We start from the raw sequence: 23,693 nt of genomic DNA on the forward strand, positions 1-23,693 counted from the left end.
ACCACGTACCAAATTTCAACTGAATCAGATGAATTTTGGTCTTCCAAGAGGCTCCGGAGGTCAAATCTGGTGATCGGTTTATATGGGGGCTATATATAATTATGGACCGATGTGGACCAATTTTTGCATGGTTGTTAGAGACCATATAATAAGACCATGTACCAAATTTCAGCCGGATCGGATGAAATTTGCTTCTCTTAGAGGCCTCGCAAGACAATTCGGGGGATCGGTTTATATGGGGGCTATATATAATTATGGACCGATGTGGACCAATTTTTGCATGGTTGTTAGCGACCATATACTAACACCATGTACCAAATTGCAGCCGGATCGGATGAAATTTGCTTCTCTTAGAGGCCTCGCAAGCCAAATTTGGGGGTCCGTTTATATGGGGGCTATACGTAAAAGTGGACCGATATGGCCCATGTGCAATACCATCTGACCTACATCAATAACAACTACTTGTGCCAAGTTTCAAGTCGATAGCTCGTTTCGTTCGGAAGTTAGCATGATTTCAACAGACGGACGGACGGACATGCTCAGATCGACTCAGAATTTCACCACGACCCACAATATATATACTTTCTGGGGCCTTAGAGCAATATTTCGATGTGTTACAAACGGAATGACAAAGTTAATATACCCCCCATCCTATGGTGGAGGGTATAAAAAGTGGGGACTAAAACCAAAAATTGTACATTGGCTATACACGGCAGTGGTCAGACCTATAATGCTATATGGTATTGAAGTCTGGTGGCCGGCACTTCACCAGACAACACGTTTAGACAAAGTTCAGCGTATGGCGTGCTTGTGTATCTCAGGTGCATTCAGCAAGACAGGAACAATTTCCCTTAATGTCATACTGCATCTATTGCCTTTAGACATTTTGGCCAAACAATCAGCTGCAACAACGGCTGTGCGGTTGCGCGAGCTATCGCTGTGGTCGGAAAAATGTTACGGTCATAGTTCGGTCCTCGAAATAATGCCAGATGTGCCTAACGTAGTGGATTACACTTTGGCGAGTCCACTTTTCGACAAAAAGTTTGAGACTCTAATCCCCAACAGTGAGGCGTGCTGCACACAGACCCCGGGGAATAAATAATATATAGATTTCTACACCGATGGCTCCAAATTGGATGGACAATTGGGTTTCGGAGTATATTCTAATGATCTGGAACTTCGAATAGCGAAAAGATTACCTAATCACTGTAGTGTTTTTCAGGCTGAAATATTAGCAATAAGAGAGGCGAATTGGCTGAGAAGTAATGTTCCAAAAAATGTGGGCATTAATATATACTCAGACAGTCAACCTGCAATAAAATCCTTGGACTCTGTGTTCCTCAACTCGAAAACGGCCATCGACTGCCGCAAATCTCTCAATGAGATGGCTGAGCAGTATAATATTCACCTAATATGGGTGCCTGGCCATAGGAACATACCGGGGAACTGCGAAGCGGATGAGTTGGCAAGGCTAGGGACTACCTTACATATTCCAGGGGAACTAGAATCTGTTGGTATGCCCCTGGCTACCTGCAAGCTCATGCTGCGTGAGAAGGCTTTTATAATGGCAAATGCAAGGGCTGTAACGACACCAAGCAAATATGGCCCCATTTAAACTTAAACCGCACACTAGATATGCTAGTGTTCTCGAGACGTCAGAAATCGCTCCTGATATCTGCTATAACGGGTCGCTGCCTGAAAGGCGATTTTGCAAAAACTATTGGCGCGAAGTATAATGACTATTGTATGAGCTGTCATGATGCGGAGGAAAAGGAATCAATTAAACACCTCTTGTGTGAGTGTCCTGCATTTTGTGTGAAGCGCAAGCAACTTTTAGGAGCATATAGCTTCAGATTACTGGCGGATTTGGAAAACGTTAACTTAAGCAGTCTGCTAATGTTTTTGGAACAATCTGGTTGGTTCAACAAAGAATAATAATCAGCGGTTAAAACTAGAAGTGCCCATATGTAATAAGTACTTTTAGTTAATGTGGTATCACAATGGACTGAATAGTCTAAGTGCGCCTGAATCTTAATCGGGCTGCCACTTTAATCTAACCTAAGGGGTGGTGAGTATTGGTTCATGTTTTGGTACAGCCCCCATATAGACCTAACTCCCGAATTTATTTCTAGGACTTCTGGAATCCGGCTGACCACAAATAGGTCAGCCGTATTTGGCGTGTGTCAACCCACATAGACCGATCTCCAGATTTAACTCCTCGGGCTTCTAGAAACCGTAGTTTTTATCCGATTTGCACAAAAATATAAATATACTGGAATTTTAGACCGTCAAAAATCTGTATGGCATTTATTTTTACCGGTCCATTTGGCAAGGCATCGATATAGACCGATTTAACTTCTTGAGGGTATACCCAAAGAAAAAATATTTTCCTGCGGAATGAAATTTTAGACAAACGAAATTCCTCTTTCGTATAAAGTATTTTCGTTTAGAGCAAACTAATTCGAATTTTTGATAAGCGATTCAACGATTGTCTCTAAAATTTGTGTCAAAAGAAAACTTTGCTTGTCTAAAATTTCGTTCCACAGAAAAGAAAACACTTCTTTCAGGGTATATCAGGGGCACTGATCATGAAAATTGCTTGAAATTGAATGAAAAAATTTCCAGATTTTACTCATCGTATTCATTTAAATAATGGCAGAAAAAATCTACAGATTTAAGATTTCATTTCGGGAGTATATACGGCCGTAAGTTCGGCCAGGCCGAATATTATGTACCCTCCACCATGGATTGCGTAGAAACTTCTACGAAAGACTGTCATCCACAATCGAATTACTTGGGATATGGATCTTAAAACTTCTTAACATCGTTTTCTAAATTGTGAGTTAGTCCATACGTGGTATATATTAGACAAAAAAGTTGTGTATAGGTAAGTCTACAAATAATTACGAATCGACATGGAAATTGAAATATGGGGGTCGCTTATATGGGGGCTATATAGAATTATGAACTTGATATGGACCAATTTTTGTGTGATTGGGGATCGATTTATCTCAGGGCTATATATAACTATAGACCGATATGGATCTAGTTAGGCATGGTTGTTAACGGCCATATACTAGCACAATGTACCAAATTTCAACTGACTCGGATGAAATTTGCTTCTCCAAGAGTCTCCAAAACCAAATCTCGGGATCGGTTTATATGGGAGCTATATATGATTATGGACTGATATGGACCACTTTTGGTATGGTTGTTAAATATCATATACTACCACCACGTACCAAATTTCAACCAGATCGGATGAATTTTGCTTCTCCAAAAGGCACAGGAAAACAAATCTGGGGATCGGTTTATATGGGAGCTATATATAATTATGGACTGATATGAACCAATTCCTGCATGGTTGGTGGATAACATATACTAACATCACGTACCAAATTTCGGATGAATTTTGTGCATCGCAGAGGATCCGGAGGTCAAATCTGGGGATCGGTTTATATGGGGCCTATATATAATTATTGACCGATTTAGACCAATTTTTGCATGGGTATTTGAGGCCATATATTAACACCACGTACCAAATATCAACTGAATCAGATGAATTTTGGTGTTCCAAGAGGCTCCGCAAGCCAAATCTGGGGATCGGTTTATATGGGGGCTATATATAATTATGGACCGATGTGGACCAATTTTTGAAGGGTCATTAGAGACCAGATACTAACACCATATACCAAATTTCAGCCGGATCGGATGAAATTTGCTACTCTTAGAGGGTCGGCAAGCTAAAATTGGGGGTCCGTTTATATGAGAGCTATACGTAAAAGTGGACCGATATGGCCCATTTGCAATACCATCCGACCTACATCAATAACAACTACTTATGCCAAGTTTCAAGTCGATAACTTGTTTCGTTCGGAAGTTAGCGTGATTTCAACAGACGGACGGACATGCTCAGATCGACTCAGAATTTCACCACGACCCAGAATATATATACTTTATGGGGTCTTTTGTTTTCAGACATGTCGCTAAGGTAAATTACTTAAAAATTTGTTCGTGAGTCACGACATTTTCCGTGAGTCACGATATTTTTCGTGAGTCACGGTATTTTTCGCGTGTCACGACATTTTCGTGCGTGAGTACAAATTTTCTTTTCGTGAGTGTGCGTGAGTCCTACCAAACAATATCGTGTGTGAGTGTGCGTGAGTAAGATTTTTCCGTCGTGAGTGTGCGTGAGTAAACTATTACTCACGTGCACACCTCTAATTTATAACCTGCGCCACACTGTGGAACAGGGTATTATAAGTTAGTGCATATGTTTGCAACACCCAGAAGGAAACGAGATAGACACATTGTGTCTTTGGCAAAAATGCTCAGGGTGGGCTCCTGAGTCGATATAGCCATGTCCGTCTGTCCGTGAACACATTTTTGTAATCAAAGTCTAGGTCGCAGTTTTAGTCCAACCGACTTCAGATTTGGCACAAGTATGTGTTTTGGCTCAGAATAGAACCCTATTGATTTTGGAGAAATCGGTTCAGATTTAGATATAGCTCCCAGATATATATTTCGCCCGATATGGACTTATATGGCCCCAGAAGCCAGAGTTTTACCCTAATTTTCTTAAAATTTTGCACAAGAAGAACAATTAGTACTATAGTCAAGTGTGCCAAATTTTATTGAAATCGGTTCAGATTTAGATATAGCTCCCATATATATCGTTCGCCCGATTTACACTCATATGACCACAGAGGCCAATTTTTAACTCCGATTTAGTTGAAATTCTGCACAGGGAGTAGAATTAGCATTGTAGGTATGCGTGCCAATTTTGGTTGAAATCGGTTCAGATTTAGATATAGCTCCCATTTATAGCTTTCGTCCGATTTACACTCATATGACCACAGAGGCCAATTTTTTGCTGCGATTTAGTTGAAATTTTGCACAGGGAGTAGAATTTGCATCGTAGCTATGCGTGGCAAATTTGGTTGAAATCGGTTCAGATTTAGATATAGCTCCCATATATATGTTTTTCTGATTTTGACAAAAATGGTCAAAATACCAACATTTCCTAAACTTCTAATACATATATATCGAGCGATAAATCATAAATAAACTTTTGCGAAGTTTCCTTAAAATTTAGATCTACAAAGTGGTGCAGGGTATAATATAGTCGGCCCCGTCCGACTTTAGACTTTCCTTACTTGTTTTTCACTACTTTTTTGGCGCCGCTTTTTTTACTGGGTAATCAAATGGTCATCGTTTGATAAGACCAAGGGTCTATCGTATAGATTTGGACTTTTTTAACCCTTTCTAATTTCAATTTTTTTCTGTGTATAAAAATATTATGGGATTTACCAAAAATTTATGGAATCCATTAAAATGTGAAATCAATTATTATTATAGCCAATAGAGATATATTCCACTCTCCACCTCCACCCACCCCCAAATTCATGGAGGCATAGCGAAAAATCCTTGATGCGAATGGGAATTTGTCAAACAAAACAAAAACTCATAGATTGTCTTTGGTTGAAGAGTTCCTTCGATTATATGCTTGGTTGAAGATGGTAAGCTCTACTGGTCATTGAGATATTTTATTTTGTTGCTATTTTCACTGTATTTGAGTTGAGCCATAAATATGTTCATAATCCTGGAACTTTATGAATGGACCTTTTTTTATCAATCAACGATTTGACTGCATTAAAAATACAAAAAAACGAAAAGTTCAACTCTTCCCTTTCATTTGTTGGCAAGTGTTGTCCTTCGTTTCGTTATCCTTTTTGCATTTGCTCCACTAAAATCCAATCGAAGCAGCAAGCATGAAATAAACAGCGAGAATATTGTCCAGAAATCACCATCATCGTAATTGAAAAAGTCATGTGTGTCCATGGATGTCCATGGCCATGCATGGCTTTGTAGGGATGGTTATATTGAATCCAGTCGATTTTCTGTTTGGAGTAGATAATGTTTTATAGTTTTTTTTTCGCATTTACATTGACCTTTTGTGTGTAAAAGGGTTGTCGATAGAATTCCAACTTTCATTTCTTGTTGGGATATGGGTGATTTTGGGATGAGTTGTGATTGTGGTAGGAATGATCGATATAATAAAGAACAGGAAGTTATTTTCTAGTGGTCCATTCTTCCACGTTCATTTGAGGATTATCCCAAAAGCTCTTAAGGTATTACTTCGATTGTAGTTCATAAACTAATGGGCCAATATAGCTGGGATTTAAAGAATCTAAGGTTGTAACCACCCCTATAAGAATCGAATACGTTGACAATTTGTTTTTCGATTACATATATCACAATAATTTAGATATTAATCTAAATTTGATTTGTGATACTGAAGACCGCTTATAGTTGTATCCAGTGAACAGGGTGGCCGTAACGAAGTGTTATCAAGAATTAACTCAAATTGTTTTATTATTCAAGATATAAAGAATAATTTAGTTTTAAGAATACATGACAATGACCTATGGTCGTTAGTCATTTAGTTTCTTTCTTTCTCTTAACGCTAGTTGTTTACAAATTGAATTCATATACAAGTTGTTCTCTATATTGGATACAAGTTTCAATATAGTAACCCAGTAAAAACAAGTAAGTAAAGTCCAAAGTCGGTCAGGGCCCACCCTATTATATCCTTCACCACTATGTTGACCAACATTTGTGTTACCATCTCAACTACTTCAAATTTGCTGGGAGCTATATAAAGGTTTTCATTTCCAGATACAAATACTTATAATGGAGACAATTTTTTGTACTGCTACAAAATCTCTAGAATTAAAATTTAAATCGGCTAACGCTATCCAGTTAATTGGAGGAAAATTCCATTGAAAATGGGTCTAAAATATGAAACAGTCTACCATAATTCCCCAACTCTGGTGTACGTATCATGGATGGAAAATGCAGTACTAAAGTACTTTTTTCAATACTTTTTCACCCCGGTCAGTACCGTAGTACCCCCGCTAATGATTTAGTACCTTTTGTGTAGACATTTTTGAGTCGATATCAGATTTATGGTACAATGGCTTTGACAAAATATTTTAATATTTTGAGAAAGTCTTTATCAACCTTATTTGCTAATAGTCTTTTACAAATATGGCAAAACAGACATGTTCATGTGGGAAGAAAATCTCGATTTTGTAAAAGATATAGTCAAAAACAGGATTTTATTGAACTTCAAGAATGTTTTAGTCGAAAAATGAATGCGATTCTATATTCTCAATTTTTTATTTCGGTAGAAAATGTTGTCTAAATTTTTTTTCTATATAGAATTTTTGCAAAATTTTATTTTTATAGATAACTAGCGTAACCCGGCCCGCTTCGCTGCGCCTTCCGAAGCGTATTTGGAGGAACATTTTGCATTAACTTAGTCAACTATATCCTTCGTGCTGAAAACAAATTCGAAAAGATTTCAATTCTTTTAAACAAATCGGACTACTTGATTTTTCGTTTATAGGTACAAATACGGCGGGAGAGGGTGTACCCTTTCCTCCAAATTTTTTTAATAATGTTCTGTATTCAAGTAGTTGGACAATCTTCTTTATTTCTTGTGAATTTTAAGTGGGGTTTGTCAAGGAAAGGTATCCTTCTCCTCAACATATCTGAAAATTAAGCACTATATTATAATAACATACAAAGAATTACTGTTTCTCATCCAATAAATCGGAAAAAGCTAAAATAGTAACAAATTTTACCACATTAACATTTGATAAAATGTTGGAAAATGATGCACCCTCTACGTTGGCTGCCAATTTCATGTAAATTTAAGTTCTTTACTAAAAAGAAGTCTGGCAGAAGCCTGTGCAAAAATCATAAAATTATGTACCGAGTTCCCATTTACGGATAACCCTCTACTTTCAATTTAAGAAAAAAAACGAACGATAGGGAACCCTCCCCCCACCTTCACTCCACTCCGACCTGATATCGGACTATCACGTACCCTATATTAATTTCGCAACTACTCAATGGTCCCTATAAATTCTATCGAAGTAAATCGACAAAGTTTATTTCAATTTTCCCCTTCCCCAACCAGATATCGAAAAATCATATACTAATTTAAAAATCATGTATAAATTTAATCACCTCCTCCCACGTTCCCTGTAAATTTCAAGTAGATCGGCGATGTTTAAATTTTGCTCTATTGTTTTAAAAGGACGTCACTTTCCCCGATACAATATCGACACCCCTAACCTTCCCTGAAAATTCTTGAAACTTTCCTTCAAGTGTGGGGCAAGGAAGGTTGCCTCTTCGTTCATAACCTTCCCCCACTGCTTTTGTAAATTTCAAGAAAACTTAAATTTTTTGTAGTTTTAGAGGAGGACCTCCTCCCCGACCAAATGTCGAAAAGCGTATCTTTTGTAAACGTCCCAGAAAATGTCAAGCAAATTATAAGCCTAAAGGGGCGGCCTCTCTTCCGTCCAAATATCACAAAATCAGGTATCAACTATTACGGTTGACGGAGGTTACGATCTCTCCCCAGTCCTCTGTAAATTTCAAGTAACTCGGTTAAGTTTAATTGTTTCTCTGTATGTACTTAAGAGAAGCGGATGTCTCCCTATGCCCTTTTATTTTTATTAAAAAATCAGGAACCTGATATAAATTTCGTAACCCATTTTTTCTGTAAAATTTCAGTCGGGGGAGTTTAGTTTTGTTTGTACTTTCAAAAAAAAAAAAAATTTGGGCAAAGGGGTGGTCCCCCTCCCCGAGCAAATATCGAAAAATAATGTAGCGGATTTTTGTCTACATGCCAACCCCAACATTCAATGGAAATTTCAAGCAAATCACATAATTTTGTTCCAAGTTTCAAAAAGTAGGGCAAGGGGGAGGTCCCCCTCCCCATCCACATATGAAATCATCGGGTACCCCATATTAATTCCATAACCTCACCACATGTTCTCTGTAAATCTCAGATAATTTAGAGAATTTTAGTTTTTTTCACTGTACTTTAAAAAAAGTCGAACAAAGGAGAGGCCCCCCTCCGCTGCCAAATATCGAAATAAAAAGTAGCGGATCTTTGTCTAGATGCCAACCCCAATCTTCAACAAACATTTCAACCAAATCGGTCAACTTTGGTCCAATTTTCAAAAAGTCCGACAAAGGGGAGGTCCCCCTCCGCGACCAGGTGTCAAAAAATGAGCTACCCTATTTTCACCACATGAACGCCCCCTACGATCTCTGAAAGTTTCAAGTAAATCGGTTCAGCCGTTTCGGAGCCAACTCGGTACATACAAACAAACAAACAAACAAATAAACAAACATAAATTGAATTTTATATATATATAGATTTTGTCAAAATTTTATTTCAATTGGAAATTTTGTAAAAATGTTATTTCTATAGGAAATTTTTTCAAAACTTTATTTCTATAGAAAAAATTTTGCAAATTTTTTTTTTCTATAGAATTTTTTTGCAAAATTTTATTTCCCTTCGTTTTATTTTGTTATTTAAGCATTGTTGTTGTTTTTTTATTGCAGCTTATAACCATACATTGACTAAACTACAAGTGTAGCTTAACCAACAGAGGAAAAGAATGTTTGTCAAATTTATTTGGGCAAAGCCCTATAGACTGCAAGATGGTTGGATGGACGCACGTTTCGGAATTACCATATTCCTCATCAGCATCCCCTACTTGCAGCAAAACTATCAACCAATTATAAGAATAAATTCAGGCAGTTCATTAAACCCAACAATAAACCACACTTGAACCTTCCGAAAAAACGTTTTTGTATGATAGCCGGCTATAGAAAATTTTTGCAAAATTTTATTTATATAGAAAATTTTTTTCAAAATTTTATTTTCTTTAAAATTCAGTCTCTTGACTATAATCTTCCAGTGAATTTTTTGTTGAAATTTAGTAAAAAGTACCTTTCCGCTCAAAAAATACCTTTTTTGTACTTTCTTAAAAATTGTATTTTCCATCCCTGGTACGTATATATGGGAGCTATATATAATATGAACCGATTTTGACTAAATTTGACATGTATACCCTCATAGAAAAAATCATGCACGCCGTGCTCATTTCAACACGATTCGTTCATGAAAGTGAATCAACATACATGTGGTGTCAAACGGAGAACAGGCGGTGTCAATCACACAACGACGTTCACGATCTGAAAACGTGTGGTTACGAATTAATAAACAAAATTAAAAAAAAAAAAACAAGTATATACAGCACTAAGTTCGGCCGGGCCGAATCTTAAATACCCACCACCATGAACCAAATATTAGGGTTTCCTTTGAAATTTCAGGAGGGCTTGAGGACACTTCCCGAAGATTTTTAAAGATTTCATCTATGAGGACTTTATCAGATTCTGGATTTGTAAGAACCATTTTTGTTTGAGTTTTAGAGGAATCATTAACATCTCTTGTAAGTGTGCAAGAAAATTATAAAATTACGTCTTGATTTGAAATCTTAAATCTGTAGATATTCACCCGAGAAGTAAAATCTGGAAATTTTACATTTAGTTTCATTTAGTTTTACCATCAAGAAGTGAAGTCGGTCTATATGGAGGCATTACCAAAAGGACCGATAAAAACTTAATCCGATACACGTTTTTGTGAGCCTAAAATACCAGAATATTTACAATTTCAAGCAAATCGGATAAAAACTACGGTTTCTAGAAACCCAAGGAGTTAAAACCGTTTTCGGCACACCTCTTTATGGCCCGAAAATACCTCTAGATTTCCAATTTCAGGCGTATTGGATAAAAACTCCGGATTCTAGAAGCCCAAGAAGTAAAATCGGGATATCGGGCTATATGGAACGATACGGACCATTTTTGACACACTCTTTGATGGTCCTCGAGTACCTCTAGATTTTCAATTTCAGGCAAATTGGATAAAAACTACGGTTTCTATAAGCCCAAGACCCCAAATCGGGAGGTCGGTTTATATGGGGACCATACCAAAACATGGACCGATGCTCACCATTTTTGGCATACCTCTTTACGGTTCTAAAGTACCTCTCGATTTCCACTTTCAAGTAAATTGGGTAAAAACTGCCGTTTCTATAAGCCCAAAAAGTAAAATCGGGAGATCGGTCTATATGGGGGCTATACCAAAACATGGACCGATACTCACAATTTTTGGCACACGTATTTGTGGTCCTACAATACCTCTAGATTTCCAATTTCAGGTAAATTGAATAAAAACTGCGGTTTCTATAAGCCCAAGAAGTAAAATCGGGAGATCGGTCTATATGGGGGCTATACCAAAACATTGACCGATACTCACTATTTTTGGCACACCTCTTTATGGTCATAAAGTATCTCTAGATTTAAAATTTCAGGCAAATTGGATAAAAACTACGATTTCTATAAGCCCAAGACCCCAAATTGGGAAGTCGGCTTATATGGGTACTATATCAAAACCTGGACCGATATAGCCCATCTTCGAACTTGATCTGCCTGCAGACAAAAGACGAGTTTGTGCAAAATGTCAGCACGATTGCTTCATTATTGAAGACTGTAGCGTGATTACAACAGACAGACAGTCAGACGGACAGACGGACATCGTTATATCGTCTTAGAATTTCTCCCTGATCAAGAATATATATACTTTATATAGTCGGAAATCGATATTTCGATGTGTCACCATTCTATGGTGGTGGGTATAAAAATATTCGCTACCGTGACTCGAACCTGTGTTTTCTGCACTATACGCGTTAACAGTCGCCTTAGCACATTGCACCACCGAGGGAGTTGCCATAATAACGTCTAACGATTATTTTAAGACTTTTCATGGCCAAAGAAAAACGAATGCCGTTCATGAAATCGTGAACGCCCGTGGACGAAATTGTGAACATTCCGTTTTGATTTTTTGTGAACGTTTCCGTCAGTCTACCATATTTCCCCAACTCTGGTGTACGTATATTAGAGGTGTGCACGTGACACGAAATTGTCGTGACTCACGAAAATGTTTGTGACTCACGCGTGAGTCGTTAGTCACACTCATGTCAACGGCGTGAGTGTGCGTGAGCGTGATTACCAAACCAAAATGTCGTGCGTGAGAGTGAGTCACGAAAATAATATCTTCGTGAGTGTGCGTGAGTAACGAAAATAATCCCGCTCTCCAACATAAAACGCTTAAAAGTTAAATTCATTCGCAATTTTAATGACACCTAGGATGTTAAGAGTTTAATAACGCTCTCGATTTTAATCGTGTTCATGATTTCAGACACGGCCGCCAGGTAAATTATTCATATAATTATTCGTGAGTCACAACATTTTCGTGCGTGAGTACAAGTTTCCTTTTCGTGAGTGTGAGTGAGCCTACCAAAAAATATCGTGCGTGAGTAAGATATTTAAGTCGTGAGTGTACGTGAGTAAAATATTACTCACGTGCACACCTCTAACGTATATATGCGAGCTATATATAATATGAACCGATTTTGACTAAATTTGACATGCATAGTAAAATAATAATTCTGCAATTATCTGTGCAAAATTTCACGTAAATGGGAGCATAACTTTGACCCCCGTGGTCATATGAGTGTAAATCGGGCGAAAGATATATATGGGAGCTATATCTAAATCTAAACCGATTTCAACCAAATTTGGCACACATAACGGTATCACTAAACGTACCCCTTGTTCAAACTTTGAAGCAAGTCAGGGCAAAACTCTGGCTTTTGAGGTCATATAAGTTCAAATCGGGCGAAAGATATATATGGGAACTATATCTAAATCTGAACCGATTTGGCTGATATTTTGCAAGTTTTTCGAGACTCATAAAATACTCGGATGTACGGAATTTGAAGAACATCGGTTGATAAACACGCCAATTATTATTATATGTCAGCTATATCTAAATCTGAACCGATTTTTTCCAAAATGAATAGCGATTGTCTTTGTCCCAAACAACGACCCTATGCAAAATTGAGCACGACCGAACTATACTGCGACCTATACTTTGCACACAAAAATACATGAACAGACAGACGAACATCGCTAAATCGACTCAGAATTTAATTCTAAGACGATCGGTATACTAAACGATGGGTCCTAGAGTTTTCTTTCTTGGCGTTACATACAAATGCACAAACTTATTATACCCTGTACCACAGTAGTGGTGAAGGGTATAATAACTTCCTGTCAGAGATCCGGAGCGTTCCATTTTTTTCGTTTGGCACTCTCTAAGAAATTTCATCCTGAACAACGGTATCGAAAAACGTTGACTTCTCATTTTAGTTTTTACGTACAGGAATAAAAAGAAGTCATTCGGTTCCAAGTCAAGACTATATGGCGGATGACCCATCAAATAATTGTATACCAATATTGTATACCAAAATTTTGACAAAATTATATATAGAAATAAAATTTGGACAAAATTTTTCTATAGAAATAAAATTTGGACAATATTTTCTATAGAAATAAAATTTGGACAAAATTTTCTATAGAAATAAAATTTTTACAAAATTTTCTATAGAAATATAATTTTGACAAAATTTTTATATGGAAATGAAATTTGGACAACATTTTCTATAAAAATAACATTTTGATAAAATTATTATATAGAAATAAAATTTTGACAAAATTTTTATATAGAAATACAATTTTGACAAAATTTTTATATAGAAATACAATTTTGACAAAATGTTCTATAGAAATAAAATATTGACAAAATTTTTAGATAGAAATAAAATTTGGACAAAATTTTTAGATAGAAATAAAATTTGGACAAAATTTTCTATAGAAATAAAATTTGGGCAAAATTTTCTATAGAAATAAAATTTGGACAATATTTTCTATAGAAATAAAATTTTGACAATATTTTCTATAGAAATAAAATTTGGACAAAATTTTTCTATAGAAATAAAATTTGGACAAAATTTATCTATAGAAATAAAATTTGGACAAAATTTTCTATAGAAATAACATTTTGATAAAATTATTATATAGAAATAAAATTTGGACAAAATTTTCTATAGAAATAAAATTTTGACAAAATGTTCTACAGAAATAAAATTTTGACAAAATATTTATATAGAAATAAAATTTTAACAAAATTTTTATATAGAAATACAATTTTGACAAAATGTTCTATAGAAATAAAATGTTGACAAAATTTTCTATAGAAATAAAATGTTGACAAAATTTTCTATAGAAAAAAAATTTGACAAAATTTTCTATAGAAATAAAATGTTGACAAATTTTTTATATAGAAATAAAATTTGGACAAAATTTGTTTATATAAGGAAATATTTTGACAAAATTTTTATATAGAAATAAAATTTGGACAAAATTTTCTATAGAAATTAAATTTGGACAAAATTTTCTATAGAAATAAAATTTGGACAAAATTTTCTATAGAAATAATATTTTGACAAAATTATATATAGAATTAAAATTTTGACAAAATTTTCTACAGAAATAAAATTTTGACAAAATTTTCTATAGAAATAAAATTTTAACAAAAATTTTCTATAGAAATAAAATTTTAACAAAAATTTTGTATAGAAATAAAATTTTCACCTTAAGTATTTCATAATAAGTTATCATTATGAATCGAATAAATTGGCATTATGAATCGAATGAATTACCATTATGAATCAATTTATCCACAATTAAATCTAGCAATACCGATGAGTTTTGCTCCAATGAGCTATTCTGAAAAAAAAACGCCCTTGCAACGATGTTCAGGATATATCATATAGTCGGTCCTGCTGGATTTTAGCTTTTTTGTGGGAATCATTTACAATATACTACTATTGTGAGTCGAGAAAACATAATAATTTTGCCATTTTGCAACTTTGCCAATTCCTACTGTCACCATCTACCTATCTGCATAGATAGGGACAGTAGGAATCTCAACAGCAAAATTCCAAAGTCCTCGACCTGCAAAAAAGGCAACACTAGTGCAATGTAATTTTAAGTTACCCTAAACCTAAAAAGGACGAATGTGTAGATTTTTGAAAAAAAACGATAAGCGTGAATTAGCTTTTTAATAAAATAGGACCTTTTTTGAAAAATACATTTCAAAAAATACCATGGCTAATTGACGAGTTTCCGGATACTGCCCCAGTAGAACGATTTAACTTTTGATCAAAAACAACAACGATTTTATGATTCGGAGCACTATTTGGAATTTATCCTAAGTGTACACTGAATGAAAAAAGATCGTCCCATGGGTGAATCAGTTTTATCAATTTATTTCCTTCCATGCGATGAATATTTGCATCTATGCTAGTATTTGGCAATCTACGTGACGAAATTAATAATCGATGGCTAATACGACATTTTTTGTGTTCGTCACATTGACGACCCAATTTCGTCTATGTGACGATGATCTTGATGAATATGATTGTGATGAAATTTTCATTAAAATTGACGAAATTGGGGTTTAATCTTAAGTCATAACTATTTGTAGACGTTGTTTAAACCAGAAAAACGTAATGCCCTGTTGTACTTTTTGGGAGCCACTGTGGTGCAATGGTTAGCATGACTGCCTTGCATACACAAGGTCGTGGGTTCGATTCCTGAGCTTAAAATGGAATCGATTGAGCTTAACATGGAATCGGGCAGCACTCAGTGATAAGAGAGAAGTTCACCACTGTGGTATCACAATGGTCTAAATAGTCTAAGTGAGCCTGATACATCGAGCTGCCAACTAAGCTAACCTAATTACACCTCACGAACTTACACCCTTCAATAGAAGAAAAAATGATCTAAGAGTAAGGAAAAAATCATTGGCGCCACATCATGACCACATACAGTAAGTAATTTATTACTATTTTTCGGAATCGTACAAAAATTTTCTTCGGCTTTAGTTTACGTTGAACTTATTTATGTGTTCGGTCACTGAATTTAGTTCACAAAATATTTGAGACATACTTAAAAAAAGGAAAATTTCTTTGGGCTGTGGAAAATTTCGATAAATAAAAATAAGTTGCAATTGTCGTTAGTTTAACTACGGCCATTTTTCCAGTATACATTTCAATATATTTTGGTATTTACAAAATAAAAAACGTTGCAATTTTCCCAGTGACGAAAAAATCATCAATTCGTTGAAAGACTAAGTAGTGCGAAAATAAGCCAACGGCACATATTCTAATAATGTTTTGGAATTGTTCAAATTTCTCGATATTCTCTCTCTCTTCTTCATCAAACCCTTATGCCATACAATGAAAACCAATTCATATTAAGGATAACCACAATCGGCTTTAGTACCCAGATCAATTACAAAACAATACGCATGCGCATTTCATGCGTAACAATATTTGCGGATATGTTTCCACTCACAATAGTCAATGGGATTTTTGTTTCTTTTCGAGGATTCCCTATAAATCTGTGGACATACTCACTAATACGGGATTAAAGAATTCGACCGCAATAGCTTTTATATTCGTATATTGCAAAAGGTAAATTACTTACCCAAATGATTTAAATTTCTGAATATTTGGACAGTAATTCCAATCAATTGTTGATCTTTAATTGATTTTCAAGCAATTGCAATTAAACAATGCCAAAGCAATCGTTGATATCAATCAAGCATAAGAGATTAATTGAAATAGACGATTTTGCAAATGAATGTACGAATGGGCGATTGAATAGAGTTGGGTAAAAAAGTTAAGGATTTAGTGGAGAGATATATTTTAGAAATATATTCTCTTGTTTTTTTTTTAATATGAAATTTTTGGTCTATCCCCAAATCTATTGTGCTGACCTCAATAGAAAAAAAGGTAAGGATATATAACGAATTCGTCGGTTGAGTAATATAAGGGAATATATATGTATACTTATGGAAGCCAACGTGATGGGATCACGGTTACCACAGTTGGTAGAATTCTATACACAGAGAAGAAATTGGTTGGAATTCGGTTGTATTTATGAAAATTCTATATTTAGAAATGAATATAAGTTGTTTATACCAATTTTCTGTTTTTACATATATTTATACATACTGGCAACCAAATGGTGAGATTTTCAACAGGTTTTCTGTCAGGCCACAAGATAAATGGTTGTGGCAACCAAATCTACCTCCTTTGACAAATTTTGGTTCAAATTGGTAGATACGACCAACCGTAAAGAGATTTCTAAACTATCATTCAGTAGTCGCAATTTTCATATTTTTTAAATGCCATTTTATAAATGAAAATTTATTGAAGAAGACACATGTATTGTATTGAGAATGTTTTATGACAAAGCAAACAAAATGTGAAAGTGTGACAAAAATATCGAATCTTATCTGCTCTTTACCATGGACGGGATCATCACACAGCATGAAGGATCTAAGAAGAAGATGTTTCCAGAGGACAAACCATCAAAACAAAGGTTTGTAAAGGGTGATACGGTCAACATTTGGCCAATATAAACTTGACGTATTTCTTTCAATTTTGCATTTAAAAAACCTGAACACCCCTCATTTTGAAGGTGTGTGTGTGTGTAGAATGTTGCTCCTATTTTGATTTTGGTATTCACTCTTCAGTTGTCAAAATGCCGTCCAAGTAAGAAGAGCAGCGTATCAAAATTTTGCTCGCGTATCGCGAAAATCCGAGCTACTCGCACGCAAAGCTGGCAAAATCGCTAAAAGTTGCCAAATCAACCGTTACAATTGTAATAAAAGTGTTTGGGGAACGTTTGTCGACAACCCGGAAGTCTGGATCGGGGGGAAATCGAAAACCGGAAGCCGCTGAGACGACAAAGAGAGTTGCCGGTAGTTTCAAGCGAAATCCTAACCTCTCTCTCTCCGAGATGCCGCAAATAAGCTGGGTGTATCGTCTACAACCGTGCATCGAGCCAAAAAACGAGCCGGACTATCGACTTACAAGAAGGTAGTGACTCCAAATCGCGATGATAACCAAAATATTACGGCCAAAGCGCTATCCCGGAGGCTGTACCCGACAATGCTGACGAAGTTTGACTGCGTGGTAATGGACGACGAAACATACGTCAAAGCCGACTACAAGCAGCTTCCGGGACAGGAGTTTTATACGGCAAAAGGAAGGGGAAAGGTTGCAGATATTTTCAAGCACATAAAACTGTCGCAGATCGCAAAGAAATATCTGGTTTGGCAAGCCATCTGTACCTGTGGCTTGAAAAGTGGCATTTTCATAGCTTCCGGGACTGTCAACCAAGAAATTTACGTGAAAGAGTGTTTGAATAAACGTCTGCTGCCTTTCCTGAAGAAACACGGTTGTTCCGTACTGTTTTTGCCGGATTTGGCATCTTGCCATTACGGTAAAAAGGCCATGGAGTGGTACGCCGCCAACAACGTGCAGGTTGTTCCCAAGGACAAGAACCCTCCCAACACGCCAGAGCTCCGCCCAATTGAGAAATACTGGGATATTGTCAAGCGGACCCTAAAGAAGACCAAAAAAACTGCTAAGGACGAGCAGCAGTTCAAGGCAACCTGGCTTTCTGCGGCGAAGAAGGTGGACAAGGTGGCTGTACAAAATCTGATGGCAGGTGTCAAGCGTGAGGCCCGGCAATTCGGATTTGGAAAAGCGAAAGCCTAACTGAATATTTTTCCTGAATTTTATACTAATTGAACTTGAAAAAGAAATTTAATTTGATTTTTTTAAATAAACGATTTCACCGATTTACACGCGTTTTCCCTTGACCAAATTTTGACCTTATCACCCTTTATTGGGAATAAAAGTTTGGAGACCTAGGTTAGGTGGCAACCCGATGTATCAGGCCACAGACTATTCAGTTTATTGTGATACCACATTGGTGAACTTCTCTCTTATCACTGATTGCTGCCCGATTCCATGTTAAGCTCAATGACAAGGGACCTCTTTTTTATAGCCGAGTCCGAACGGCGTTCCACATTGCAGTGAAACCACTTGGAGACGTTTTGAAACCCTCATAAATGTCACCAGCATTACTGAGGTGGGATAATCCACCGCTGAAAAACTTGTTGATGTTCGGCCGAAGCAGGAATCGAACCCACGGCCTGGTGTATTCAAGGTGGGCATGCTATGGTGTTTGAAAGATTGGAAAGAATTAAAAATAAAACACCATAAAAAGCTAAGATTTTATTTTGTTTTATTACAACATGACCTCAAGATTACAAACTCTAAAAATAATTATACTAAAAGGTCAACTATACAACAACTACAAGAAATAAAATTTTGACAAAAATTTTGATTGAAATAAAATATCGATAAAATTTTCTATAGAAATTAAGTTTTGACAAAATTTTCTATAATAACAAAATTTTCTATAGAAATTAAATTTTGACAAAATTTTCTATAGAAATAAAATGTTGACAACATTTTCCATAGAAATAAAATTGTGACAATTTTTTCTATAGTAACAAAGTTTGGACAACATTTTCTATAGTAACAAAATTTGGACAACATTTTCTATAGTAACAAAATTTGGACAACATTTTCTATAGAAATAAAATTTTGACAAAATTTTCTAACATATAGAAATACAATTTTGACAAAAATTTCCATAGAAATAAAATTTTGACAAAAATTCCCATAGAAATAAAATGTTGACAAAAATTTCCATAGAAATAAGATTTTGAAAAAAAATCTATAGAAATTAAATTTTGATAAAATTTTCTATAGAAATAAAATTTTAATAAAAGTTTCTATAGAAATAAAATGTTGACAAAATTTTCTATAGAAATAAAATGTTGGAAAGAATTTAAAGTGATTTTTTTCAGTTAACAAAACTTTTTATTTTGTTTTAAGTTGGGTTGATTTACAGTTAACTTGGTTCCTCAATTCAATACCAAAAAAAATCTAAGTAAACTTTTGTAGAGCAACTTTGAAAAAATTGGGATCTAGTTTATACTCCTCCATTTATGCTGGCCCCAGTGATGCTTCAACTTTTTATGGAAAACGGAACAACATGTTAAGCACTCTTCTTCAATAATTATGGACTAGGGAACGAATGCTGCCTTTGGCCAACACCACCAATAAATAAAAATAGATTTTCAGAAGGTCTCTCCTTAATTACAAATACGAGTACCCCATCAAAAACCATACAAACCATTCAAAATACAATCACTTATGACATAGGATCGTCTATATGATAGTCTGTGACTCGCATATATCGATTCCCCTGTCCTTAGTGCATTCTAAATAAACCAAAAACGAAAAACAAAAAATAAGGCGCTTATCTTAATCTTTACACATGGTTAGAGTCGGCCTTTTAATTGTTGTATAGTACAGCGAAGGTTGAGAACATCTACACCAACTCTGGTATGCCACATAGCCGGTAATAATAATGACAACTACTACGACTATGGTCGACACAATGTCACATGGATGGCTGGCTAAACCACCGCAAATGTGCAATTGCAACCACCGAACGCTTTAAGCGATAACTATGCCACCAACCATGGTAATAGTGGAGTTATAGGCAAGTACGAGTAACATAACAAGCGAGGCACTCTCTTTTTTAGTTAGGGCACCCAGGCATATAATACTGCAAAGGGACTTTGGTCAACAATTACATTCGTAGAGCCTTTAATGCAATGAAATGTGAAAGAAAGTTATGCTAAGACACCTTTGCTGTCTCACAGGGTCTATCCTCAATTAAATGCTGACCTTCTCTCCAATGTCTGTCCCAGTAATTATTAAGGCAGTGTCCGAAATGTAACTGCCAGTTTACCGCCTCCCTCACACAAAGCTGAATTCCATCATTCCATCACATGGCCATGTTAGTCTTTTGTGCTGACACCATTGACGCATTTGTCATCAATTATGAACGACACTGCACCGCCAGGCAGAATGCAAGTGAAACATGTAATTACATATTTAACTACGTAGTACCCTTGATTCGTGTCGCCTTTGTAAGCATTTGGAATTTCGATGGTGATACCTACTCACTCACCTTCCTTTTTGTGAAAACGAAAACGCTTAAATTGAAAATTGCAATAGCAATTTTGTACAAAACTACATTGGCATAAATAGTTCTCACATATAAACGATTTGGGTATTTTCCACAGGAAAAAGTTTCTTTATAATCTAAACCATGAGTTTGGAGATGTACTAACTGCGCAATTCCATTTCTATCGTAGCTCCAAAATCTCAGAGACTTAATTCTCCACAAAATTCTGAGTCAATCTGGTGGTGTTCATTCAAATCAAAAACGAAATATTAACAAATAATAATAATTAGTTAAGAATGTTATGAATTAACAATAACTTTTGGCACTATCTTTTGGACGAAAGTAATATAGGGGAAAATGTAGTGTAATACAAGGTTCTACGAAATAACGCCCCAAAGAGAAAAGGAAATAAGACCCCAAATCAGGGCTGTCAATTTTGCCGATTTGTTGTCAATTTTACAATTTTTTATTCCAAAAATAGCAAATGCCGATTTTTGCCCCAAAAATGACAATATTAGCTCCGTTCAAAAATTTTGACTAGAATCAGTTCGATTACACGGTTAGAGCCAGCAAAAGAGAGAATGCATTTGATAATTGTAAGAGAGAAAATTTGCAAGTTTTTGCTAGAGATTTCATACATATAAAGGCTATACCTCATTTTATATCTACAGTTTTAGTATCACGGTTGCCACTCGTGCCAAAACTAATCCATCAAAATTTGAAGACAGTTTTACTAATAATCTACTAAATTATAAAAAAAAAAAATATTTTAATTTTTTTTATCAAATTTTTGTGGTTAGTATATACAAAAATGATGTTTTATTCGAAAGACATGTTTTATATTGATTTTATAGAAAATTATGTTAAAATTTTATTTCTATAGACAATTTTGTTAAAATTTTATTTCTCTAGAAAATTTTGCCAACATTTTATTTTTAAAGAAAATTTTGTTAAAATTTTATTTCTATAGAAAATTTTGCCACAATTTTATTTCTATAGAAAAGTTTGTCAAAATTTTATTTCTATAGAAAATTTTGTCAAAATTTTATTTCTATAGAAAATTTAGTTAAAATTTTATTTCTATAGAAAATTTTGTCAAAATTTTATTTCTATAGAAAATTTTGTCCAAATTTTATTTCTTTATACAAATTTTGTAAAAATTTTATTTCTATAGATCATTATGTCATAATTTTATTTCTATAGAAAATTTTGTCAAAATTTAATTTCTATAGAAAATTTTGTCAAAATTTTATTTCTATCGAAAATGTTGTCAACATTTTATTTCTATAGAAAATATTTTCAAAATTTTATTTCTATCGAAAAATTTTCTCAAAATTTTATTTCTATAGAAATGTTTGTCAAATTTTATTTCTATAGAAAATTTTGTCAAAATTTTATTTCTACAGAAAATTTAGTCAAAATTTTATTTCTATAGAAAATTTTGTCAAAATTTTATTTCTATACCCAGCAAAAAAAATTGGAAGTTCTTCCAAAGACACAATTTTAAAAGCACTTCCAGAAGATGCACTCCCAGTGAAGTTCTTTATTTTAACTACCCAGGAAGTTCTTTTAATTCAATTTTTTATAACTTGGTTTTTTCATACTTTTAATGGATAATGTTAACTTTTTTGTTTCAAATTGGTTAAAAACAGTTTAGGAATTCATAAAATGTACAAATTATTAAAATTTTTTCGAAAATAATGATAAATCCAATCTGAAAAAACTGTGAATTTTTGAAAATATTTGAGGTCAAACGTTTCACACAAGCGTTAGAATCCATTAAAAATTATAAAAAAATTATATATTTGAAAAAATATCACCGACTTTTTTATTTTACATCCAAAACATTGAATTCGGATCACACCTATAGAAGTGATACAAATACAGTGCACTGGCTGTTAAAATGGAGGACTTCCGTCCTATGACAAGCCCATGTTAAATTCATCGCTTCTGCGTCAATTTTGCACCACTTCCGGATCCAAAAAGAACATTTTCATTACTTTTTTGGCGACGCTTTTTTTGCTGGGTAGAAAATTTAGTCAAAATTTTATTTCAATAGAAAATTTTGTCAAAATTTTATTTCTATAGAAAATTTTGTCAAAATTTTATTTCTATAGAAAATTTTGCCAAAATTTTATTTCTATAGAAAATTTTGTCAAAATTTTATTTCTAGAGAAAATTTTGTCAAAATTTTATTTCTATAGGAAATTTTGTCAAAATTTTATTTCTATAGAAAATTTCGTCGAAATTTTATTTCTATAAAATTTTTTTTGAAAATGTTATTTCTGTAGAAAATTTTGTCAACATTTTATTTCTATAGAAAATGTTGTCAAAATTTTATTTCTATAGAAAATTTTTTTCAAAATTTTATGTCTATAGAAAATTTTGTCAAACTGAATTAGATACGTATTTGATCGATCTTTTTGATTTAATATATACCACGTATGGACTTACATACAATTTAGAAGACGGTGTTAGGAGGTTTCAAGATACCTTGCCATCGGCAAGCGTTACCGCAACTTAAGTAATTCGATTGTGGATGGCAGTGTTTAGGAGAAGTTTCTACGCAATCCATGGTGGAGGGTACATAAGCTTCGGCCTGGCCGAACTTACGGCCGAATATACTTGTTTAATAATGGACTCAGTATTAGTGGCATACACGCAAAAAAATAATTCTTTCCTCCCAAACGAAATTTTAGACAAACAAAGTTCGTTTCTTATTTGCTTTTCGCTGTAAGGAAGTGTATTTGGAAGAAAAGTATATACTTTTTGTGATAAACATTTATTCTTTTCCAGGATGTAACAACAATTTCATATAGACTAACTAAAAAAAAAATTTTCTTGCTAATTGCATTTTCCCTCACATCTTTCTCACATCCACGAGTTTTTTTAGTTCTTAACACCTTTTCCTGTAATACCAACAATGTAGAAGAAATTATACGAATTTATAA

Source organism: Haematobia irritans, chromosome 1 (assembly GCF_050003625.1).
Source record: "Haematobia irritans isolate KBUSLIRL chromosome 1, ASM5000362v1, whole genome shotgun sequence".
NCBI lineage: Eukaryota > Metazoa > Arthropoda > Insecta > Diptera > Muscidae > Haematobia > Haematobia irritans.